Source organism: Mytilus californianus, unplaced genomic scaffold, assembly GCF_021869535.1.
Source record: "Mytilus californianus isolate M0D057914Y unplaced genomic scaffold, xbMytCali1.0.p SCAF_9, whole genome shotgun sequence".
Lineage (NCBI taxonomy): Eukaryota > Metazoa > Mollusca > Bivalvia > Mytilida > Mytilidae > Mytilus > Mytilus californianus.
Window position 1 is genome coordinate 23,449,682 of NW_026262745.1, and position 11,441 is coordinate 23,461,122.

At 31.5% G+C, this 11,441-nt stretch overlaps 1 long non-coding RNA gene across 1 annotated transcript; it reads right to left on the reverse strand.

Annotated features, from left to right (window-relative positions):
* Nucleotides 1–1,380: 1,380 nt before the first annotated feature.
* Nucleotides 1,381–4,710, reverse strand: LOC127714541 (uncharacterized). The gene is made up of 2 exons (XR_007987776.1): nucleotides 4,661–4,710; nucleotides 1,381–1,920 (listed from the first exon to the last, which is right to left on the reverse strand). It is a non-coding gene; the product is annotated as an uncharacterized LOC127714541 (long non-coding RNA).
* Between the last annotated feature and the right edge of the window lie 6,731 nt (nucleotides 4,711–11,441).

Genomic DNA, 11,441 nt, shown 5'->3' on the forward strand with positions numbered 1-11,441 from the left:
TGAAATTGGGGTCAAACTCTAATTTGGCATTAAAATTAAAACGATCATATCATAGGGAACATGTGTACTAAGTTTCAAGTTGATTGGACTTCAACTTCATCAAAACCCTACCTTGACCAAAAACTTTAACCTGAAGCGGGACAGACGGACGGACGGACGAACGAACGGACGCACAGACCAGAACACAATGCCCCTACTACTATCGTAGGTGGGGCATAAAAAGCAAAGGTTTTGGGTTGCCAAGTATAAGGATTACGCATCTAGAGGTTATTGATGTGTAAACTAGTTTTATAGGCCACTGAGTCAGACTTTAATATTCGTTTCTGCTACGCGACCCCGACTACGTCGCCATTATTTCAGAGTTTAAAGATCTGGATGACCCTAGAGGGGTAAATTTAGTAAATAAATATACGTCATCAGGGACCGCCCATTTTGGGAGAGAGAGCTACCTGAATAATACTGAAGTCCAGTGCTCTTCTGATTGGTAGAATCTACAGTGTTTGTAAACAAGGCCATGCGAATGCCCAAAAATGCCGCATGACCCCCAAGTTTTTATTGTTGCAAAACATGGGGCTACATTTGTACTTTTATGAATGATATATGAAAGCTTCTGATTTCTAAAGATAAACCAGGTTTATATTTAATTCAAGACATAAATTTGCATTAAAGTCAATGGGAGATTTTTACTAAATTTACCCCTAGATGGACGGAACTGTTCATATTTACGGAGGACCTGAAATTAACAATTGTTTTTGTAGAGTTTTGGTTTACTGAGACTTAAATTGTGTATACAAATCTGTATTAAATCAGGCCGTTAGTTTTCTCGTTTAAATTGTTTTACATTGCGGGGCCTTTTATTGCTAATTTCTATGTCATTTGGTCTCTGGCGGAGAGTTGTCTCATTGACAATCATAATACCACATCTTCTTCTTTTTATAATATAGTTGGTTTCTGTTTTTTTTTCTTTCTTTTTGGTTTCCTTTTGACTTTTGACTTTTCACAAGGATCATTTTTTTAGTTGACTGTTTGTCCAGCGGCGAAACTTACCTAGATTGAAGGACATGTATATATTTTTTTTTAATAAAATTTGAATATACCCTACATTTTATAAGCCCGACATGATAAATAGGGTTAACACACTAGCACGTACCAGTCATGTGCGCATACATTTTTCTTACTCCGAGACAGCCAGACTCTGTTGATACTATTAGATAACGCTTGATTGGTGATGAAGCAGTACTTACTAATTATAAGGTTTTTGTATCAGGTAACATGCAGGGGATCGAATCTATGACATCTCACACTCTAAGTCAACAAGCTACCAGGGTATCCCCGAGGCGAATGGAACCGCATCTGAATACTAGAATGTTAGGTTGAACATATTTTGTAATACGTATTTATTTAGATTTGAAACAAAGCAATTATAATGAAATCCCAAAACGCATAAAAAGATGAAACTCGTTAATTATGGAAACCATTTAGTGTAACAAAACAACTTAAATATCAAGTCAAATGGGTAATTATGCATTACATAATGTTGCTGGTTGTGTCACATAACTGAATCATGAATATAAGACAACAACTTATTACTTTCGTATCCGAAACTATCCGTGTACCTCAGGCAACGCGAGAGTTGCCCGCCCTCGTCGATTATCATACTTGTTGTTGCTTGTTCCACCAACGTTCACAGTGACTACTTTAGACCTTTCATTGGAAGACTTGGAAAAGCGGGACCAAAATAATTTTGTTTTTGTTTGTTCAGTATGTTCATTTTGCAGGATTCTACCCTTAAATCCATCGTTTGTTTTACATTTATTCTTTTTTCTGCAAACAATTCCAAATATTATCAGAAATGTTACCACCACTACTACGCTACAAGAACAGGCGATAGCTATTGTATATTCCATCACTTCTCTCTATCTATAAAAGAAGAAACAAAGAACGACTAGTACATACTGTATAATATGTCTAGTCACACTTTTAGATATTACAGAGAAGGATCAGTCATATCATGTTATAGTAATTCAGAACAACCTAAGTTTTTATGCCATATGTGAAATTTAAATTAAAAATTGAATATATTGTTCGTCATGGTTGCCATGGTCATTGACAGATAAAACATTTAATCATAGAAGGTGCACCAATGAAACTATGAAATGATGGGTTAGTGTTATGTTAAAATAGAAATGACATCCAATGACTGCCTAATTCCACTCATGACTTTTTATGTTTTGGTTTGTATAATAGTTGCTCAATCTTAAGTTGTCTGTGTAGTGTGTTTGTGTTTGTTTAAGTGGGGCACGTGTTTGTCGTTTCGTTTTTTTGTTGTTTTTTTTTTTTGCCATGGAGATTTCTGTCTAAAGCTTTCTTCCACTTTAGGTTTGTACATGCCAACAATTGAATAATAAAACATTGAATTGAATTAAGGTGGATCATTGGTATGTATTTCCTCAGATAGAGTTTTCTTATACTTTGCCAGAACGTAGATTTTTCCATGCTTTTTTTCACAAATATAATAAAAAGTATAGGTCACCGTGCTATTTTTCAAGCTACAAGTCGTGCAAAATTGCCCAAATTTGCATAGATTGTTCGTGAAAAAACACCTTTTTTGCGAATAAAAAGAAATTTATCAGATACAATAAAATATGAGAAGATAGGTTTGAAAATATGCTTTCAGAAAAATAAAAATAAAAAATGATGTCACCGACCTTGTTTTCTTGTTACAAGTAAAAATTGAAAATTTATCATTCTTTTATGAAAATTTTACTATTTGAGTTATCTCTCCTTAATGGCTAAGTTGACAATTTGATTCGAACAAACACAAACATTTGGTATTTGATAAATCAGTCTGAATAATGCAATAAATCACTTATTAATCTTTATTCAAATAAACAGTCTAACCCATTAATTGCCAATCTGTCTAAAAAATTGCAGATTTAAGAAAAAAAACTAGATCTCTTGAGAACTTCTATTTATAATTCAAGATGGCGGTATATAGTTAGTCTACCTTAACAATAGTTTACCCATCTTTTAGTTGGAATGTACCTATCTAATCTTTCCATAATGAGAATACGTGTCACATTTACCCAAATTTGGAATATTATTTTCGTTACAATTTATATAGGTGATCAAACCTTAATAAAAAAAAAACAGAGTCGATTTATACAGTCCAAGAATTCATATACGAGACTGACATTTCATATTCAGTACAGCAGTCTGAATAAACCATGTGATATTGTAGATTTCAATACAAACGTATTAAACCGGTCAAATGTGGAGCAAGATCTGCTACCCTTCCGGATCAACTGAGATCACCCTCAGTTTTTTTTTTGTTTTTTTAGGGGGGTTGTGTTGCAAAGTCTTTTCTATGTTGTGTTTTTGTGTACTGTTGTTTATCTTTCCGTCGTACTTCATTTATTGCCATGGCATTGTCAGTTTGTTTTCGGTTTATGAGTTTGAATATTCCTTTGGTATCTTTTGCCCCTCTTTAAAAGTTCGAACACTACATAGAAAACTCTGGACCATTCAAACAACAGGACTTAAACAGCAGCCAAAAAGACGGCTTTTCCTACGAAGCTGCAACCCAGAACTTAGTGCAACTACAAAATTATCATTTTAAAAAATACAAATACGACAAAGTTTAAAATGTATTTTTTATTTAACTCTTAATATATCATAATGCGTAATCATTATCTCACCCAAACCCATTTAAGTATACACGATGATTCTGTATTGTTTATTATTTTTCTAAAGATTTCGGCAAGGATATAAGGTGCATATCAGATGTGGAACTTTACCTTTGTCTGTCGAGACGGGTCGTTATACGAAACCACCATTACCGTTAGATGAAAGAATTTGTCCATTTTGTAATAATGCTATAGAAAATGAGATATACTTTTTGATTAACCGTGACATTTACAGTGACTTAAGGTTTAATTTGTCTCACAGAGCTATGGTTATGGATAATTCTTTTTTTACAAAGTCAGATTTTAATCAATTTGTATTTTTAATACAGAATGCTGTATTACCATACGAGTTATCTACCTTAGTATATAATATAATAAGAAGACGTCGCGCACTGAAAAGCAATCTGCATTGAATTTCGTGATTGTATATTTCCGTAAAAGTCAAAGTTACATTTTATTTATTTATTTTTCTATATTATTTTATTTTATTCATGTTTTATTTATTTACTTTTTTACTGACAGGCTTTTTAAAAAACAAGATCATGTCATTTTATTCTTCGCAATCAGTGTATATAACCTCCTTTATATTCTTTCTATCACATATCATTTATCTTTTACGTCATACTTAATTGTGTCATTTCTATTTAAAGTTTTGGTTTTATCTATTTATTTTTTTATTATGTGAAAAATTCGGATAATTCTAAAAACATTTTTGACATTTTACTACGTTTTACAATTTGTATTTGTTAAATAGTTTATATATTGTCTCATAAGCCTATCTATGCTGGGTATTTGTCTTACTTTATTATTGTGCAATGTATATTATATAATCTGTATATAAATCTGTAGACAAGTATGTGACACTTTAATAAAATAAATTATTATTTATTATTATCGTAAACGCAGTATGTATCCCTGGCTATACAGTATAAAATTATATTTAGTTTATCAATAGTAATTGTATAAACACTTACCATCATTATCAAAGATTTTCGTCGTTATGTGATAATGATTTCGCTTCGTGTTAACAGATTTACTATGTACCGTTGATTTATATGAATAAACCATACAAATATATCGTATATCCGATTGGCAATTTTAACATTGTCTACACTCCAAAGAAACATCATCAAATATGTAATAATATAGTTACTGATGACTTACTATATTGATCTTTAAGCAAAAGTTTCATTTAAATTGTCGATTTTTACAGATGAACTTTGAGATAAGTTACTGTTGGCAAGGGATGAGTATGTGATATGTGGGAAACGAGTCGTTGACAAAATAGGAAATAATCTATGAATTCCGTCATTAGTTGCCCGACAGAAGACTTTGATTGTCACGATAAAAAAAATCTACAATATTAGGACATCATTATTTTTTTTTTGGAAAAGAGGGGGATGTTGCTTTAGGAAGACAATGTTAAAGTGGACAATGAATAAAGGCGTGAAATGCTCTTTATCTAAACCCAGCAAAACTATTTTTCAGATATAAAATGTAATACGATGTTGTGTATTAATCATGAACATTTCACGAATTAACAAAACGAACACTCCATACCCAGAAAATAGTAAAGAGTTTGTGACTCAAATAATCGGACTCGTGTTACTACTCTATACAACTTTCATAAAAAAGATTCAGACAACTGTCATAAATTGAAAAAAAAACGACTAAACGTAAGAACGATGTTCATGTTTTAATACCCAAATTATATACCAAAACAACTAAGATATCAACGAAACAGCATTATTTTTGTACCTTCACAGTGAAATAAGGAGACCCGCAATGAGGTATGACAAACCGTGAAAGAAAACTACACATATCTGGCCATTAACTGCTTACCTTTCTGGAGCACTGAGTTCATTACCGTTTTTTGGTGTGGATCGTGTTTCTCAATCTTTAGTTTTCTGTGCAATGTTTTGCCATTTGTTTGTTGTTTTTTTTCTAATTTCGTCCTATTCTTTATGGCCATGTTGGAGTATATCTTCGGTTTATTAACATTTGTAGAATTTACAAATAACACCACAGCTGGTGAGATATTAGTCTCAGAGGGTATAGTCAGCAAAGCAGTCATATTTAGAACTGGCTGTTACTTGTTTGTACAGTTTAAAACATTCTCATATAGCTTCCAATGTATTTAGTATTCACACAAATTCCACGTAACATTAACAGATTAAAGGCCAATTGCATGCAGGTTTAGCAACAATACTTTAATACTTACATTTGATTTGGGCAAAATAATCATTACAAGAATATAGTTGTAACTAGCTAAAACAACACGATTGGAACCAAAAGTGGAAGAGGATCTGCCAAATCACAGACCACCCCTGTTTTATGCGGGGTTCAAATTACTCAATCTTTAGGTGTCTATGGCTGTTGTTTTTCTTTGGCCATGTTGTTGTTTATTTTTCGTCAACCATTTTGTTTTTTTTAATGCCACATAGTTTCAAAAATATATATTCTGCCTTTTTAGTGATTAAACGATACTCTAAAACATATGAATGAAAGGAAATGTTGGATATTGGACTTTAATTACGTAATTAAGACAGAAATCGAACACCATCAATTGCTTTGAGTCTAGACAAGTTGCTTATAGGATACATGTGTTTCTGACACTGGATAGGCACATTATCTTGTAGAAGAGTTTCTGTTTTCAATTTTTTTTTCAATTTAATTTTTTCATCAACTATACTTGCGTTATTTATTTATCTATTTATTATTTTCAGTTATCATGATCAGCTCAAAAATGTATAGCAAGTCAATTCAGTACAGTAATGTACCTAACCTAGCATTATGGTATGTGTATAACAGACGACAAATGAATGGAAACAGGTAAAACAATTCTAATCTTTCCAAAATATGTAGTGATTTGCAGTATCATGAATTATCGTCAGGTTTTGTTTTGTTTTGGTTACATTTGGGGGGGGGGGGGGGGTGAATTGTACAGAAAACGACAGTTTGTATTTTATTTCACAAGTATTTATAAGCATGTGTTTTTATTTTCGGATACTTTTATCATATACTTGTGATTTTAAATGCTTATGCTGCCTTTTTGCTAATTAAAATTTTCCATTTATCATTTGTGAAAGACTACAATACCTATTACTAGTAATACAATATTTTCCTAGTCGTAAAATTTCGAGGATACAATATCAAATATGTATGATTACATACTATATATTTCATGAAAGAAGATGAAATTATTTGAAAAATTGATTACTCTCTGGAGGAAAGTAACAAATTACCAACTATAATGATTGGTAAGTAAAATGCCTCGATTGCCATGCAAATGCACTGTTTATGATTTTAAATGCTAAACATTGGTATCAATAATCTAAGCTGCACTGAAGGAATAACAAAATAATACATACATATGTACGTACAACGGCGTCACAATGACTAATTAGAAAATTATCGGATCATTAAGGACTTTAATCAGTCATCATAAAACACAGGTGGAAATTATGTTTGCTTAAAGAATACTAATGTTGATTCAAATTCAGTTTCAATATTGTTTTTTAAGTCTATGTATTATAGAAACATTTATTGCTGGTCGAAAAAAAACATCCCGATGCAATTATTTCTGTAAATTCGTCGAGAAAAAAAAGATTCGTTTTTGATTTTGAAAAAAAATCGATTACGCAAACTAAGATAGTTAAGAAATATTTCAAGGCCCAATAGCAACAGTAACCAGACTCAAGCTAGCGAACAATAAGCCAGTATGAAAAAAAACATTAAATTAATATTCGTTTAAGAAAATATTTCTTTAAATTTGAATGACTTTATTCAAATTTACCAGATTGTTTTAGAACTAGTATGAATAAAAATAGACCCCTGGGTATGCGTCCATGCAAGAGCAACCGACAGACTCAAATAACATGAAGTCGTCAGCAAGGTACATTTAGAGTTGTCCACCTATATATACACATGTCTAAATCGCCTCGGGTCGAAAAAAGTTTTGAACAATAGAGAAAGTATTTGTGTTCTAAAATTGCAAAAATAGTAAAATTCATCAATCCTTTCAAAATTATGTTAATTTTAAAGATGAATGAAAAGCATAATAAAATATGGATACTGTTATGAAAGGATTTAGGACGCTTTTAGAAATAATTGGAAATTGAAATAAAGTAGATCTTAGTAAAGCAAAAGTATGTGTTTCTAGTTTATTAAGATAGTTAAAAAGTAAATTGAATATAAATTTCAAATAATTCGTTGATATAAGAAGAAAATACATAAGTTAAAAAGATCAAGATTCCTAAGTATAACGGACTTTATCTTAGATGCAAGATAATCAGTAATAGTACAAAGTCAAGAACCTCATTAAATAAGTTATTTGGCACGCATAAAGAAGGTTATTTGGTTGCCATACAGATGTATGTCGAATTGTTATTACATCCAAGGTTATAACCATATTCTCAGAATCATGAATATTCAGTAATACATTAAGGCACACGAGAATGTTATTAACAACCAATCAACAGCTGAGATACGAAGATTGATGTATACAAGATAATAATTAAGATTTTAACAAATTTTCAATTATCTTTTATTATTAAGATCAGAAATTAAAATTCTTCCAAAAATATTATTCTTTTTAATTTTAGAAAACATAATTCTGATGCTTTTCAAAAACAAATAAATGCATTTTGCATATCATGAAGCAATAAATGTTTTGGCAGCAAATTCCATCGTTTGCAAAAGAATCTCAATTTCGGCTGGGGAACAAGAATGTCGGGTATTCAATAGTGACTATAAAAGCAAATATAAGTCTACTGCCCGTACTATCCTTGTTCCTACCAGAAAATTGAGTTGTCTTATTTATTTCATTAAAAAGGTAAGTTATATACTGTTACTTAAACTTATTTAAAGAAAGAAATTGATTGCTATATAATTCAATAAATATAAATATAAATATATATATTCAGATATAACATTTTAGTCATTGCGTTTCATGAGGTTATTCACTCATGTATAACAAATAGAATGAACGTAGTTTACAAGGTAATTCAAGCAATATTTGAAATAGAAATACATGTGTTATTGTCAACTGATAATGTTATTTATTGTTAATCTGTATTATATATGCACTGTGATATCTTATGTTCAAAAAGAAAAGAAAAGAATAATTAAAACTATCCTTGTTCCTACCAGCAAATTGAGTTGTCTTATTTATTTCATTAAAAAGGTTCGGAAGGCGCGAATCCCACTCTCGCTGCCAAGCCAGTCCATAACAACGACATGTAGTCCCCAGATGCCCAGACGTCTTTCTACCTACAGGAACCGTAGAAGAACTTAACAAACGAGAGAAGGGAAATCACCATCATGTTTATCAATATAGAAGTCATAAAGCACAATCATAGTCCCACCTTAACAAGTGTTCCCCTGTGAAGTATACAACAAAAAGGACCATAAAAACCTTCACAACAATACTCCAGTTAAGAATAGTCATAGTCTCTTTGACATATTCCCCATTTCCATTCTCAATTTTATCAGTTGTCACGTCACTGTGATTCATTAACATGTCGATTTTGACTAATTTGACATAAACAGTCCTCTTTATATGCTACATGTGGAGCAAGATCTGCACAACCGTCCTTTGGCATTGTCGGTTTGTCTTCGACTTATGAGTTTAAATATCCTTTTGGTAGTTTTGGCCTCTCTTATACACATAGATTTTGGCAAGTAAGTTATGAACAAAAACACTGGGGAGGTTGGATACGCAATACTTAATTTATATAAGTTACCAGTATCTCAACATTGAAAAAGCAAATACTTGTTACCATAATATTTCATCAATTTGATTTATCAGTTTCAGCGTCTTCCCTTTGGATAAACTGGTACCCACTGAATAATGTGTCACTTTATACAAAAGAATGACCATTTCGATAACCATATAAAAAAATAAACTACCAATGATGGCAAATAAATTATGAGTACAAATTTACCTAGAAACTAACTTTTTTTTTCAGTTTCAAATATGAGGTCTTAAACTTTTGATTGAAACGATAAATATTAAGATATTTATCAGTCAGTATATATAAATAAGAAGATGTGGTATGAGTGCCAATGAGACAACTTTCCATCCAAGTCACAATGTGTAAACAGTAAACAATTATATGTCAAAGTACGGCCTTCAACACGGAGCCTTGACTCACACCGACTAGCAAACTATAAAGGGCCCAAAAAGACTAGTGTAAAACAATTCAAACAGGAAAACCAACGGTCTAATCTATATAAAAAACGAGAAACGAGAAACACTTATGAACCACATCAACAAACGACAACCACTGAACAACAGGCTCAGCTTTATAAATCAATATTTTTTCGTCTTGAAATCAGACGTGGCAACTACAATACATCAAGAGAAATTCAATGTATGTTTTATTTCTGTCAGATCAACGCCAAATGTCATACTGTCTATGATATATCCTTAACATCGAATGTTCTCCTGAGTAACGGCAAATTAAATAAATGATAAATGTTTGCATGATTTTCAATAGCAAATATTTCATGTATAAATATTCTATATTCCGGACTAGAACCAGTGAACAAAAAAACAAATGTTTCTGCAAAGTATTTCGATTCTGATAGAGGGAGTGAACTTAGATTGCCACAAGTAATGGCTTCATGTTGGTTAAATGCATACAATATGACAGCGGCTTGAAAGACAGATATTTAAACGCCCAATTTTGGTGCGTTGCTTTTGCGACCTTTCGTTATAGTAGGAACAAAATATTTACAGAAATGCAATCCACTGACGTCATCTATTCATTTATATAGTTTATATTTGAAATTAGCTTCAGCAGTTATGGGTATGCAGTTAATAGAAGCACACGTACATAAAGCGGTGGATAAAAATGAAACCACAAGAAGACTTGTTACTCTTATATCATCATCGGAGTTTAGTCAATATATGAAAGTGTTTCATATGCCGTTATGATGTACGTCGTGAATGCCCGCTCAAGATGTTACTTATGACATATTTCTCGACGTAAGAATGGGAAACGAAATCTCCTGCATTTCAAAACCCCATTTAATATTTGTTATCAGTTTAAAAAAAAAGCACACAGACCAAATTATTTTCTTTTGCAATGAATTGTTTTTATAGAAAAGTATGGAACGCCACAGCTGTTTTATGTGGAACTCTGATATTACGTTATGTTGTTCTATTATAACTTGATGATAGTTTGTCTTTACATAATATGATTTTGACATTACGTAATGATGTTTTGATATAATAAGTCAATATGGAATAGTCATTACTTAATGATATTCCGATATAACATGATATGGTTTCGTATTGACTTGATATAGTTTTGTCATGACTTAATATGGTTTTGTCATTACTCGATGTGGTTTCACCATTATTTAATGTGGTTGTGTTATTAGGCAGTGTGATTTAAACATTACTTGATGTGTATGTGACTTAACGTAATGTAGTTGTTTCATTACATGATGTGGTTTTGTTATTTCGTAATATTGATTTGCCAATTCTTTATATGGCTTTGACATTACGTAATGATGTTTCAAAATTTGACGATTTTACACTACATGATGTGTTTGTTTCAGTATTTGATGTGGTTCTGTCATTCTCTAATTTGGTTATCCCATCATACTTGATGAGGTAAAAAACCACGTGACCATTTTGGAAAAAATATGTTTTATTTTTAGACCGACTTCCATATGTCGTCTGTGTAATGCGCTTTGGATGAGTGCCGCTATCCATTAAGTTAAAGTTCAAATTAAAGTTCAAGT